This window comes from Danio rerio, chromosome 6 (genome assembly GCF_049306965.1).
Source record: "Danio rerio strain Tuebingen ecotype United States chromosome 6, GRCz12tu, whole genome shotgun sequence".
NCBI lineage: Eukaryota > Metazoa > Chordata > Actinopteri > Cypriniformes > Danionidae > Danio > Danio rerio.
The window spans coordinates 54,888,869-54,903,963 of NC_133181.1; the positions used below are offsets into that span (position 1 = coordinate 54,888,869).

At 37.8% G+C, this 15,095-nt stretch overlaps 1 long non-coding RNA gene across 6 annotated transcripts in view; it reads left to right on the top strand.

The window, feature by feature from the left end:
• Window positions 1-15,095, top strand: part of LOC141386368 (uncharacterized) — a 171,845-nt gene that overhangs the window by 121,533 nt on the left and 35,217 nt on the right. For all 6 annotated transcript variants that reach the window (XR_012408247.1, XR_012408240.1, XR_012408243.1 and 3 more), the window contains 3 exons: window positions 530-795; window positions 1,491-1,587; window positions 9,249-9,386. This is a non-coding gene — a long non-coding RNA (uncharacterized lncRNA). The remainder of the gene's footprint in view (window positions 1-529; window positions 796-1,490; window positions 1,588-9,248; window positions 9,387-15,095) is intronic.

A 15,095-nucleotide genomic window follows, 5' to 3' on the forward strand; every position in this document is an offset into this window, starting at 1 on the left:
ATGTGATTGCAAGAATGTTTTAAGAGGTTGCTATGGTGTTTGTTGTTGCTAAGGTGTTCTAAGTAATTTTTTGAAGTAAAGTTGGGATTTAAAACTTTGATATGAGACTATAAAACATATTGACTTCAATTTAAATAGGATTTTTCAAAAAATATCTTCCTTTTTTGTATTTTTTCGAGCAAGATGCTAATGGTCTAATCCGATTTAATGGTTTATGCTAAGCTAAGCTAATACTGTTCCTGCCAGACCCGGAGATCGGCTCAATGGATTTAAAATGGTAAAACTCAACTGTTAAACAATTGTTCAATTGTTTAGGGGACTATCAAAATGAGCTTATTAAAAAAAAGTGGAGTTTTCCTGTAAAATAAAAGTTTTTACAGTTAAAAAAGGCTTTTGTGTGCGCCATGGTTAGGTTGTAGTGTTTGGTCTGTGCTTGTCCACGTGTGTTTGTCTTGTTTACTGCATTATAGCCAATAGCAGTTGTACTGGTTCTTTGCTTCACTGACCTTTTACCATGTTGTTCCCTCAGCCAGCGGGACCCTGGGGAAGAGGCCGTCTCACGCTGATGACATCTTCAGTGCGAGACAACAATGAAACCTGACAGCTCCAGAGAGTTAAAGTGAACTCAAGTTTGTGTGAGAGTGAGGCAACATACGAGAGGAAGAGAAAGTGAAACCAGGGCAGGATTGTTCTCTCCGTCTAGAAACAAACAACATGTTCTTGCAACAGTTGACACTCCTTCTGTTCAAAGCCCATGGCAGAAACCCATTATCATACTGTGAAGACCATCATAAGGTCTGTGAGATGCCCAGAAACCCTCTTACAAAAAAATCTTTAGTTCATCAAACCCTCTACGCTGACACATTTGCCCTCTTTTAATGTTAGACTATAATTTAAAGAATTGCATATTTTTAACGCCATGCATATTGGCGTTTTGTTTCAGTTATTAGTATATTCATAAGTTTATTTAAAGGCGAAGCAGTGGCGCAGTAGGTATTGCTGTTGCCTCACAGCAAGAAGGTCGCTGGGTCACTGGTTCAAGCCTCGGCTCAGTTATCTTTTCTGTGTGGAGTTTGCATGTTCTCCCTGCATTCGCGTGGGTTTCCTCCGGGTGCTCCGGTTTCCCCCACAGTCCAAACTCCAAAGACATGCAGTACAGGTGAATTGGGTGAGCTAAATTGTCCGTAGTGTATACGTGTGTGTGTGTGTGTGTGTGTTTCCCAGAGATGGGTTGAAGCTGGAAGGGCATCCGCTGCGTAAAAACTTGCTGTATAAGTTGGTGGTTCATTCCACTGTGGCTTTCCCGGATTAATAAAGAGACTAAGCCGACAAGAAAATGAATGAATGAATAAGTTTATTTAACTGTTATTAGTTAAACTGGTTGTGATGGAGGAATAACATGCCTTGGAATGTCGTAATTGACCAATGAGAATCCAGTTTTCCATAGTGCTCATGCTGATAATGTGTTTTCCTGTGTTCATTTTCTTCAGCTGACACTTGCCTGGACGTCCATGTGGATATAGTGGCTTTTCCTGCGAGCGCACTCAGACACACTAACACACTATGGGATGAGAGACATAACCGCAGGTAACAACAGCAGCAGGTCCATCTTTTTCAGCTCACTGACTTTCTGTACAAACACATGATTAGGAAGGACACTTATATTTGAGGCAAAACTTCAACTTCTCAAATAAAAATTAAAAATGATAATGATGGCCCGGTGGTTAGCACTGTCGCATCACAGCAAGAAGGTCGCTGGTCCGAGTCCTGGCTGGGTCAGTTGGCATTTCTGTGTGGAGTTTGTATGTTCTCTCAGTTTGCCCCACAGTCTAAAGCAGAGTCCAAACTTGGTCCTGGAGGGCTGGTGTCCTGCAGATTTTAGCTCCAACTTGCCTCAACACACCTGCGAGGATGTTTCTAGAAAGCCTAGAAAGAGCTTGATTGGCTAGCCCAGGTGTGTCTGATTGGGGTTGGAACTAAACCTTGCAGGACACTGGCCCTCCAGGACCGGGTTTGGACATGCCTGGTCTAAAGACATGCGCTCTAGGTAAATCAAACTACATTACTCGTATGAGTGTGTGTGAATTAGTGTGTATTCCCAGTACTGGGTTGCAGCTGGATGAGCATCCGCTACATAAAACACATGCTGGAATAGTTGGCGGGTTAATTCCGCTGAGTCTAAGGCCCAATCCCAATTTTATTTTGTACCCCTACGCCTTCCATTTCCCTTGGCCCTTATAACTAAGTGTGAAGGGGAAGGGCTTCAAAAGGAAATGGGACAGCACTACAGCACCTGAACACGTCATCACATGTCATCCCGATCTCATGCTTCACATGAGATCAGACGATGGTGACTGCTGTAGTTATTCCAGTTGTTTTATTTTTTGGTATTAATCTTCAGGAGATCACTGAAGGCATATATTATGTTATCATTATGATATAATGTGGCAATAAGCTCATAACTTACACAGTGGCCATATTCATCTACGTAAACACAAGAAAACAACGTTACATTATAGCAGACACTGTAAAATGCTAATTTTCAGCCACTAGACATTACTGACAGGGTATTCGAGCGTCATCAAGTCTCAGAATGTTGTGGGACTGCTATACAGGAGTTATTATTAGGGATTATAGATAGCAAAATTTTAGCAATTTTTATTTTAGGGTTTTTTTTTTTTTTTAAGCATGACGGTAAAACACAAACGTGGTTATGAATATGTTAAAACATGTGCTTGATTGTTGTGAAAATTCGTAATAATGACAAAAATTACTAATTTGTGGATCTCCTAACTTCCGGGTGCAGCTATTCTGCCGTTGTGGCTGGTGTATTCTGGGAGATTTTCTTACCCCTTGGTTATGCGTGTGGTCCTAAAATATCTCTGTTCGAAGGGCTATTCACCCCTTCCCCTTAGCCCTACGCCTTCTAGCTAAAGAGTATTAAGACACCCCTGCCCCTTCATGGGAACGCGTAAAATGAGTTGTAGGGGTAATGGAGATGGCTAAGGGTAGAGTTGGGCCTAAATCGATGGAAAATAAATAAAACACAGATTAACTTAAGTCTATATATGACCCTGGAACACAAAAACAGTTCATTTAAATAAAGGTGCATTTTCAGAAATTGCTGAAAGTTGCGTAAATAAGATCTGCAATTATGGTTTATTATCTTAGGGGTGTATTTGGTTGAAATGCAGCTATTAATAATTAATAATATGCAATATGAGGGTTACAAAATTTAAATATTAAGAAAATGACCTTTAAAGCTGTGCAAATTAAGCTTAGCAATGCGTATTACTGGCGAAAGAATAAGTTTAGATATATTTACAGCAGGAAATTGACTATGCCATGAATATAGTCTCTTGGAACGTAAGAGGGCTTGGTCATGTAATTAAAAGGAGCAGGGTTTTTGCAGATCTGAAATCACTTAAGGCCAATATAATGTTTCTGCAAGTAACCGATCTTAATGCTGCCAACCAATGTAAACTCAGAGCTAACTGGATATCTCAGGTAATTCAGGCCCAATTTAATGCTAAAGAGGTGTAGCTATTCTCTTCTGCAAAACTGTTATTTCGCCTCTCAATACCAGAGTGATTTTTGCCAAAAAATATAAATTAATAATTTTGATAATACATTGCACAAGGTATCTGCGCTGTCTTGAAAGGTAGGACATTTCAAAATCAAAATTTTAGGCCTTAAAGTCTTAAAGGGTACCTATGATGAAAATCATCTTTTGGAAGGTGTTTGGACAGGACTGTGTGTAGGTGTAGTGTCCACAGTCATATTGAGGTGATATAAAGACAAGTTTATTTTTTCTTAAAATTCCCGACGTTAAAATAGGATCCAAATCCCACCCATTTTGAGGCCAACTGCAACGTGACGTAGGAGTGTTTCCCCGCCCACCGAATTGATTGACAGCTGCGTATTAACATGTCTTCTATGTAACCTGTATAATTATATCAACAAAACAGGACGTGCGCAATGCTACTGGGATTAAAAGATCTGTTCAGCTCTCTGTGATCATCAGTCATCATCAAATGTGATCAAGAATGAGTTTTACAAGTTTAAAATGTTTTTAAAACAGTGCATGTTAATGAATTACATCGATTTTACCGTCTTTATCTCCACAGCCGCATGTCAGTACAATTATAAAAGAAGGTTTAATCCCAGTTTGTGGACGTTAAATCAGGTTAATTTTGTACATTAACATAACGGATATCCATAGTACAATCCTGTCACATTTGCCGTGCAAAAACAGTGCAAAGTTAAATGCGCGTACTGTGTGTATGTGCCTCTGCTGCTTGTGTGTGTGTGCATGAACTTTGTAACAACATTGTGTGTGACTCATTGTAGAAAAGCTTTAATTAACTCCAGAACAAATCCATCATTGGGAAAGTTCTTACTGTAGAAGTTACATGAGATCAGCTTCCCTCATGTCTGTCAGTTATCTGACGCAGCTGTGGCAAAGACTGAGGCACATTCTGATAGGCACGTGGGAACGGTGGGCGGGGAGAACTAGCATTAAAGGCACAGGCAACAAAAACAGCTACAATGTGTTCAGAGCAGAAAATCCAATATTCTGAAGCTATAATAAATAATCTGATGGGTGTTTTGAGCTGAAACTTTACAGGTACATTGTGGATAATTTAAGAATTATCTTAAATCTTGAAAAAGGGGTATAGTATTTTTGTTTGTTTTTGTGTATATTTTTGTTTGTTTTTGGATTTGTATATTTTTGGGTCATTAGGAAATAAAACCCTTAGCATTTAGCTCTGTATAAGTCTGAACTTTCATACATAATGGTCTTATAAAGCCTTCAGTTTGACTTGGTGTAACCTGCAATGGCACTTTGGCTGTGCCCACAAATGTACCCGTGTAACATAAGACATATATATATATATATATATAGTCACATATATAATCTGGAATACTTCAAATCAAAACAACCTTCCGTTCGCAGTATCCCTTTAAATTAGTTGAACTATTGTCTTGTAGGTCTTGAATCATTTTAAACAAATCTTAATTTTCCTATTTCCACGTAAAGCTACCCAATCAGGCCCCGACACACACCCAATCGCCAAAAGTTTATCTAAATAAAACTTTAAACAAAACTCACCAATATTATAAAAGCTAGTTTAATAGCGTAATATTCGAAATAGCTTAAATTATCTTTAATAGAATAAATACAATGTTTAAAAGTGTAGTTATTGACCATATAGGGTGAGGACACTGACCTGGACAGGCTGTTGTGCAGACAAACATCCATACATTCATTTTCCTTTGCTTTAGTCCTTTATTTATCAGGGATCGCCACAGCGGAATGAACTACCGATTATTCCAGCAAATGTTTTGCGCAGTGGATGCCCTTTCAGCCGCAACCCAGCATTGGTTGCTGGGTGACCCATACACTCACATTCACACTCATACACTATGGCCAATTTAGTTCCAATTCAGCTATATCTTTGGACTGTGGGGGAAACCGGAGCACCCAATGAAAACCCATGCCAACACTGGGAGAACATGCAAACTCCACACAGAAATGCCAACTGGCCCAGTTTGGACTTGAACCAGTGACCTTGCTGTGAGGTGACAGTGAGAACGACTGAGCCACCGTGCCACCTGCATACATTTAGTTTATAAAAAAATTTTAATGTTAATTTATGTAAACAACTGGGATTTGCTTGTTTGACACATTATTTAAAATATGTGGCTAAGAAATAACAAAAATAAATTTTTATAATGAGGCAAGTCAAAATCTTTGACCCCTAATGACCCCGCTGCACCAGCCGGGTCATTAGAAAATAAAACCCTTAGCACTTAGCTCTGTATAAGTCTGAACTTTCATACATAATGGTCTTATAAAGTCTTCAATTTGACTTTCTGTAATCTGCAATGGCACTTTGGCTGTGCCCACAAATATATCCGTGTAACATAACACTGGTTTAGTGGTCTAGGGTCACATATTTAATCTGTAAGGAATACTACAAATCAAAACAACCTTCCGTTCGCAGTATCCAAGATTTCATATAGTGGCGCAGTAACTTTGATGTCAGGCTGCAGAACGGATCATTTCAGGTGGCTCATTGCATCTGGGAGATGTTTGAACACGTGACTGCTGAGATTCAGACACATACACACACACACACACACACACACACACACACACACGTGTTGAGGATGTTGCTTCACGTTGGCTTCAGCTGCATTGATATTCTGGGGTGCATGAGGGAAGGATGAGAGGGCAACCCTTTTACGGTTTAGTGTCAGTTTGTGAACGCTCAGGAGTATTGTTTGATGCTATTTAATGAAACAGTTTATTAACAGATTATTAAGATACCTTCATGCTTTTCAAAGCTGTTATTTTCCTGTGGTTTAAAGGAGAGTCTTCTTGAAGCTGTTTGTATTATCAACGTAGATCATTGTTCAGATCAATGTTTCTGCAAGAGTTGAATGAGAAGCATTTCAGTTTATGTAGCTTGTTTTTAGCAGCACTGTCGCCTCACAGCAGGAAGGTTGCTGGTTCAAGTCCCAGTTGGGCCAGAAGGCGTTTCTATATGGAGTTTGCATGTTCTTTCTGTGTTGGCAGGGGTTTCTTCTGGGTGCTTCAGTTTTCCCCACAGTCCAAAGATATGCTCTGTAAGTAAATTGGATGAACTAAATTGGCTGTGGCATCACAGTGGTGCAGTGGGTTGCACAATGGCCTCACAGCAAGAAGGTCGCTGGTTCAAACCTCAGCTGGGTCAGTTGGCATGTTTGTGTGGAGTTTGCATGTTCTCCCAGTGTTGGTGTGGGTTTCCTTCGGGTGCTCCGGTTTCCCAGACAAGTCCAAAGACATGCACTATCAGTGAATTGAATGAACTAAATTGGCCATAGTGTATGTGTGTAAATGAGTGTGTGTGTGGATGTTTCCCAGTGATGGGTTAATCACATGAACTTTTCCAGTCATCTCAGATTATGTCAGTCAAACTGACTTTAAATATTCAATTGAACTAACTAAAAATGTGTTGAAACTTGATGAACCAATAAAAATAAACCGATGAAATAAAAACATTTGTTATCATGACTTTTTGAGACTTTGTGATGCTAATTTCCACCACAGTATGAAAATACAAAGAAGTATTTTAAGTACTTTATTAACGGTTTTACAGTTTTTTTTCCAGTCTTGTTTTCCAGATGTTTTTTTAATTCTCAATAGTGCAAGGAAATGCTAGACTGCTTTCACACCGGTGGATCGATTCTTTTGTTCTGAAACAGGGATTAAAATTATACAATGTTTATTTTTGTTCTTGGTGCGGTTTACTTTCACACGGCAAAGTTTCTAAATGGACCAAAAGAGCTAAAACAAGTCATGTGTGAGTAAACTCTCCTTAGGTTGGTCAGAGTTTCTGGGTTTATTTTGCAGCGTCCCGCTCAGCTATAATACGTCTTTAATTTGATTTATTACAATGAGCAGTAAGACATTATTAGCGAAAAGCTGTGCTTTAATTTTGAATGTTGACACCCACGGACATCATCACCAAATATAAATATATAAATGTATATTGGCTTATGCATTATCGGCTTCACATTATAGAGAGAAATTACAGATAAACCAATACTGATGTTCAGTCGATTTTCAAAATAGTTAACATGCTTTCACTTCCATATTTGACCTAAAATGCACATTTATCGGTAGGAATGACATTCCGTCTACTCATAATTCTCTCTTCATATAGCCGTATATGCCTATTACATATTGATAATTATCTGTGATATAGCCTGGTTCGGATCGTATTTCTTTCTTGCTACAATCGATCTGCTCCAGAGTTCGTCTAACAACCACCTCATTCAGGTGATGTCGGACCGTTTGTTTTGGCGAGAAACCGAGCATGATTGCTGGATTCACATAAGCCAAATGAACTGCGCTAACTGGGCAAATGCGCTAGGTTCAAAAAACAAAAGTCTAAAAAGTGTGAAAGCACCCGTAATATCTGTTTATTTCAATCAAAAGATGTCAATTCACTATTATACACAAACTCAGAATTTTGAAATAAAACCTGCCTAATATAAAACATTGAGATTTGAGTGACATGAGTGATAAAATCAGAAGTTTCAGATACAAATGATAATTATAAGACATGAATACACAATTGTGTGATATTCACGATAGTTGTGAGTCATAAACACCAACATATGAGATGTAAATGTATCTCGAATTTATAAGTGGTGAGATTGAAACTCACAATTGAATTATTAGATATAAACTCAATATTATAAACAAAACACGGGAGATAAAAATTTAGGATTGCCTTGAACCGTGCCGAAGCGTGCTTGTGATTGAAACGAAGCCTGGAGCGGTTCGATTGCGGTGAGAAAGCGATCCGATCCGAGCGCGGTTATATCACAGTTTTTATGGATATGTAATAGGCTTACGGCTATATGAAGAGAGAATTATGAGTAGGGCGGGAAGTTTCGTGAGTCTCCGGATGCCCGCAAACGAGTGATGATCTCCTGGTAATCTTGCGTCTCCCTCCCGGTCCTCAAGTAGGCATCGTCGCACACCCTTCTCACCCCTCCCCACTGCGTCTCTCCTCAGACATGTCGCGCGCGCGCATCCTGTCAATCACCACCAAACCACCACCTCTCCTGACAGCTGAGCGGGACGCTGCAAAATAAACCCTGACACTCTGACCAATGTGAGGAGAGTTTACTCGCACGTGACTTGTTTTAGCTCTTTTGGTCCGATTAGAAACTTTACAATGTGAAAGTGAACCGCTCCAAGAGCAAAGAGCAACAATGTAACAATTGTAATCTCTGTTTCGGAACAACTGAATCGATTCACAGGTGTGAAAGCACCCTAAGTAACCAACTGAACTGTGCCTGGGCACAATGCGGAGCACTCACACTTGTCAAACGAACCGGGAAATGAGCCCGGGCACGATTCGGATAGCATAGTATGAGTGCATCCTAACAATCCCAGTATCATGGTCCAAATGTAATGATTTTCATTATTTATTTATTTTTTGCTCAGATAAAATATAATGAAAAGGGACACGTTCTAATATACAAAATATAAATATAAAGCTGTTTAACAAATGTATTGTTTTGATGCTTAAAACGGTTCCTCTTTGACTTAAAATCCTCTTTGATCTTCATTTAACCTCTGTCTAGGACAAACAGAGATCTCATGTGTGATGTTTCATTCCTGTGGAGCGGCGCAGTGTGGATGGCCTATATTTTCTGATCCAATTGTCTGCATTTTTTATTAACAGCTCGTCTTATTCTGAAAGCAACTTGTAAAAGTGGAGCTCAACTGGCATCCAGGTCAAGCTGATGTGTGCCAGAAAACACTTTCAAATCTGCAGACTCACTTTCAGCCACCAGCGTCTCGTCCAGAGCAGCAGCATAAGGTTTGCCAGAGCTCTTCATACTTTAATTACTTAATAGTACTTCAACTAAGGTAATTATAGTAAATATATGGTTATTTGATTAAAGAAAGTGGCATTTGCGTTGAAAAGTGCCACACACTCTCAAGACCAACAGGCCCATAGCCAGGGGAGTGTTGCATGGTTTTGAACGACCCAACAATTGCTGCCAATGTTTTTTTTGTCCCGAATATGAGCTCCCAGAAGATCCAGAAGGGGTCGTAAAATGTCTTAAATTTCAAAAACTAAATTTTAGGCCCTAAAAAAGTTTTCAATTCACTGCAATATAGTCTTGTAGGTCTTAAATCATTATTATTTTTTTTTTTTATTATTGTATGCCCATATTCACAAAACAATAACATCAAAATGTTTTAACATATCACAGAGAATGAACAGTCTTGAGAGTGAAAGTAACCGAGAAATTAATGTAAAAAATAAATAAATAAATAAATAGGTAAAGAATAATTAGAAGTAAAATTACTAATCATCTTAGAGTAGTCTTAAAGTGTAGGTTATAACAAAAAGTGTAAATGAATGTCAAGGATGCTGTGTTAATTTAAGAGAGCTCTTTTATGTAATCCCAAAGGGGATACCAAATTGACCAAAATCTTTCAGATTTTTTATGTTTGTCATAGGTAGGTTTTTCTAATGGTAGCCATGTAGCAATCTGTAATATCCACATTTTAAAAGATGGAGCCTGTGATGCAGACCAGAGTAGCAAAATACATTTTTTAGCTAAATATACCGATACAATAAATAACTGCAATGCATCTTTTTTCAAACAGATTATTTGCATTAAGATTCAATAAGTACAAAGCTGGGGTCATATCAATTTAGCTTAAGAATATTTTCCAGTACCTTACGTATTTTCTTTCAAAATGGCAAAATTTTGTCACAGTCCCAAAAACTATGAATGAATGTACCTTTATCTTTTTTACATTTGAACACAGGTCTGTGGCATTGGCAAACATTTTCTTTATACGTATTGGAGTAAAGTTGATCCTATTAAAAAATTAAAAATTAAGCTCATGGATCCCAAGAGAGGTACACTTCGGATATATATTTTCACATACAATTTCCCAGTCATTTTCTTCAATAGTTTGACCAATATCCTTCTCCCAAACATCTTTAAGTCCTAACCAGGCAGAAGTGCAATTGTTAGACAAAGTGTCATAAGTCCTTGTTATCAATCCTTTTAAACAAGGTGAATTCAGTAAAAGGCATTCAATCTCTGTTGTTTTGGATCTCAGCTCTTCTTTGTCCAACTTTGGTTTTAAAAAATGTCGTAATTGTAGATATTTATAGAAATTGGATTTTGGAATGTTATATTTATTTGATCTACAATCTGTTGGAAAGATTTTAGGTCTTAAATCATTTTAAACAGGTCTTAATTTTCCTATGTTCATCTAAATATACCCTTTGGGGCAAACACCCATCCAATCACCAGCAATCCATCTCAACAAAATGATTTATTGCCCTATTTACCATTTTTGGAAAAAAAGAAATTATTTTTTTAAATAATTTTGTGTCTTTATTTTTTCCAATAAAAAACAAAGACACAAAAGCAATAGAAATGAATTCATTTTCCCTCACAATTTCCCCTTTTTCAGCTCCTCTCTGGAGCTGACAACAGCAACAACCACAAATAACCAAATCCTCACAAACATTTCTACTGTTATCACTGCAGACATTTGCCTGAATCTTTATTTACCCCTTCCTCAAAATAATTGTTAACATCATAGTGCTCGTTCATTATGTTAGATAATGCCCATACCACTTTTAACTCAATTCTCTTAACCTTTTAGATTCATTCAACAATCTCCACACTCCTGGTTCTCCTCTTCAGTTGTGCAGTCTCTTCCTCTTTGAAGCCACTCTGATAACTTCTTACAATAAGAATTATACTCGCTATATTCAGGCTCATTACTCCCAACACTCCTATTTAAAAAATATAAACATTGAAAGGCAGCACGGTGGCGAAGTGGGTAGCACAATTGCCTCACAGCAAGAAGGTCTCTGGGTTGAGCCCTGGCTCGACCAGTTGGCGTTTCTGTGAGGAGTTTGCATGTTCTCCCTGCGCTCATGTGGGTTTCCTCCGGGTGCTCCGGTTTCCCCCATAGACATGCGGTACAGGTGAATTGGGTAAGCTAAACTGTCTGTAGTGTATGTGTGGAATGAGAGTGTCTGGGTGTTTCCCAGTGATGGTTTGCAGCTGGAAGGGCATCCGCTGCATAAAACACATGCTGGATAAGTTGGCAGTTCATTCCATTTTTGCGACCCCTGATTAATAAAGAGACTAAGCTGAAAAGAAAATGAATGAAGGACAATAGCATTTGTTTAAAAGTTCTTCATGTATTTTAGACTATATATGACAAGGACACTGACTATTAATATTTATATGACTTAGAAATCAAGTCACTTTTATGGTCACATCATCAGCAGCACGTGTGCTATGATGAGTGAAAAGCTTAATGTGGCACGAGCACAAAACAACGTTGAAATGTCCCAAGCAGAGGTTGAGATCTATAAAAAACAAACTTGACAGAAGAACATGCGCCACTGTAAGTAAACTCTATGTTTACATATTTAAGTTACATATTGACTTAATTAACCACTTTCAAATCATCAAATGGCCATAATCATTCATACACGAATTAAATATATTCTGGTGTATTTTAGGAAGGCTTCTATGCATATTGTATAAATCAGACCCCTGGACAGAATGTTGCGTATACATTTAGTTATTATAATTTTTAAAGCTTGTCTTTTTTTTTTTGAGGAAAAGTTATTTTTAAATAATGTGTATATACGACTAGGGTTTGCTTGATTTGACACATGTGGCTAAGAAGTTTCTCATTTAAATTTTTTTGATGGGGCAAAATCTTTTCCACAAGGACTATTTGAAAACAATATTAGCGTTTATCCCTGTATAAGTCTGAAATTTCATTCATAATCTTAATAAACTAGTCCATCCTAATGACTATTTTAATTGTATTTTTACTAGTCTATTGTGGTTGTCCACAAATCTTCGAATTATTTTTTTAGAAGAGAGGCTGGAAAAATCAAGATTAACTTATTAATATTACTATTATGTTTATTATGATTATTCAAATGGCTAAATTCAGAGTTCTGAGCAAAGTTGAATGCAGTTTATTAGCTTAATAAATAAAAATGATTTTACAAAGATTTCGGACAGATTGATGCTCTTATTGACCTTATTCTAAAATGCGGAAGTGCGCCTGTTTTCGCGATTGTCTTAGAACTTCCGATTCAGTCGCCTATGGGAGAAATGACTAGGAATAATAAACGGCAGAAAATGGCCAAACTACTTGCTCAACGAACAAATGTTTGCATGACTACACAGACCAAGTAGCATATTATAATAAGAAAATATTGAATTGCAACATCAAGCAGCGTAACGAGCAGTTGTTAACGTCAAAAAATGAATGGAAGTGAATGTGACCGGAAGTCGCGAGACAAAAAGATTCAAATGGCAGCGCCCGCTCGACAGCTGAGAATAAGGTGAATACATTTGTACTGTACTACTACACGATCATTTTCCTTAACAGATTTCTTTATTCCAAATTGTACATTTAAAACACTTAAATCTCAAAACATTATTTGTTAAACAGTAAATATAAAGCTTACCGTTTAAAATAAATATAGATTTGTGCATAAATACTTCAGTAAAACAATATGGTAAGCAATTTGAAAAAAAAAATAACCAACGAGTAAATATTTTAATGGACAAAAAGCTTAAGATGCTTAAGATGTCACTAAAATACAGTATTTAAATACAAAATGAGGTGAATAACTGGAAAAAAAGAAAGCCAAACAAAAACTCCTTTCCCAGGCTGGCTACTGGCCTGGCCAAGTGATTGTCTGCTTCTCTATTAGGGGGGCGTGTCGTATCAAAGCTTGGCTTGTTCACATCATTTTACCAACCAAGCAGAAACGCTCAGTCTATCACTGTATTGCAAAATCCACTTACCGGATTTACAAAGCGCTGTGTCCACAGGCCAATCCCTCTAACAGCTTTTAATATCAACATAGTGCCACACGTTTATCTCTCTTTCACTGTCTCTCTTGTATTCATAATATATGCTAACTTCCACTTGCTTAAGCTCTGCTTTTTTGGCGTTTAACTCCAGTCGTAGCATATTTGTTGTCAGGTCATGTGGGTCACTACGAAATTTCGGATTTACAAATGCACGCAAACCTAGTGAGGTGAAATCTGGGATTAATTCCACAGATTTGTGTTATTCCCTGGTGAGCCTGCTATTGGCATCTTAAAGGGATAGTTCACCCAGAAATGACTTTATGTTGTTTATTCACTCGCATGTGTCGCATACATACTTTTTTTCATAAGGCTTCATACTTAGACCAAACGGTTGCACTTTGCTAGTTTTTTTTTTCTGTCAGCTCCTTTCATTGTGTCTCTGCATTGGGAATTTTACACAAAGCTGCTTCATAAGGTAGTATGCAATCCCTTGTTGAGCTTTAAATGTCAAAGACACAGACATTATGTCAAAATGTCCATCTTGGTGTCTCAAGTGAACATAAACAGCTGGGAGATCAATATATTGAATCCCTTAAAGCATCTTAAAAGGATAGATCATTCAAAAATTAAAATTGCCTCATCGTTTATTCTTTCTCTTGTGGTTTTTAAACCTTTATGGGTTTCTTTCTTCTGTTGAATACAAAAGAAGATATCATAAAATCTGGTATTATAAAATCTGGTAGCTGGCACCCATTGACTTCCAAAGTAAAAAAAGATGCCACGGTTCTCAATATAATATTGAACTGTACGGTATGACCTCCACGGTTCAATACACGCTTGTGAAATGAGGTTTTCTCGGTTTTGCGTTTAAATAGTTTAAGTGTGTTTTATATCTCCTCGAATTGACTGTGTGTGCCTGTAAGTCCATAAGCTGAGATGAGGAAACTCCTCCCCACAAGTAAATATCCAATCACTATTCTCTAAAGTTAGGGGGCGCTTGACCATCATTCCACAATTTAACATGGCAAGTGGCTGTGAAATGAGGTTGAGGCAACAGTACAAGGAAGCGCCGGCGAAGTGAGGCAACAGTACGAGAAAGCGCCGGCCTCTTTCAAATCTGCGGTGTGAGGACATTTCGGTTTTGCTGGTAAGAATAATGCCTTTAAAAGAAAAAAAAAACGGTGAACAAAAAATAACTGTGTGCAAGCATTGTTTTACACATATAACCATGACTGCACATCTGCAGCGCCATCACCCAGCAATATCACTGTCTGAAGGCAGGATAGCAGAGAAGGTAATAAAGTCCTCCAAATAGCAACAATCCTTTGCTGAATCTTTCTAGCAAACATACCCAACTGGTTCTGAGAGACACATAAAAAATAACAAAGACAGTGCGGGTGTTTATTGCTAAAGATTTGCAGCCGTTTTCGGTGATTGGAGATGTGGGCTTTTGTCATTTTATAAAAGCACTCGATCCGCGTTACAGGCTACAGTCTTGCATTTTTTCAGCACCGAGATAATTAAGATGGTTTATTTATTTATGTTTATACAAATACAAATATGTTTATTTGAAAGAGCCAATTTATCTTTATTAACTTCACATGTATGTTTATTTTCAAAGTTTAGGATTTTATGTGTTCCCCAGTTTGTACATGGGCTACCAGCAGCTGTGAGATTTCAGTGTTAATTTTTTT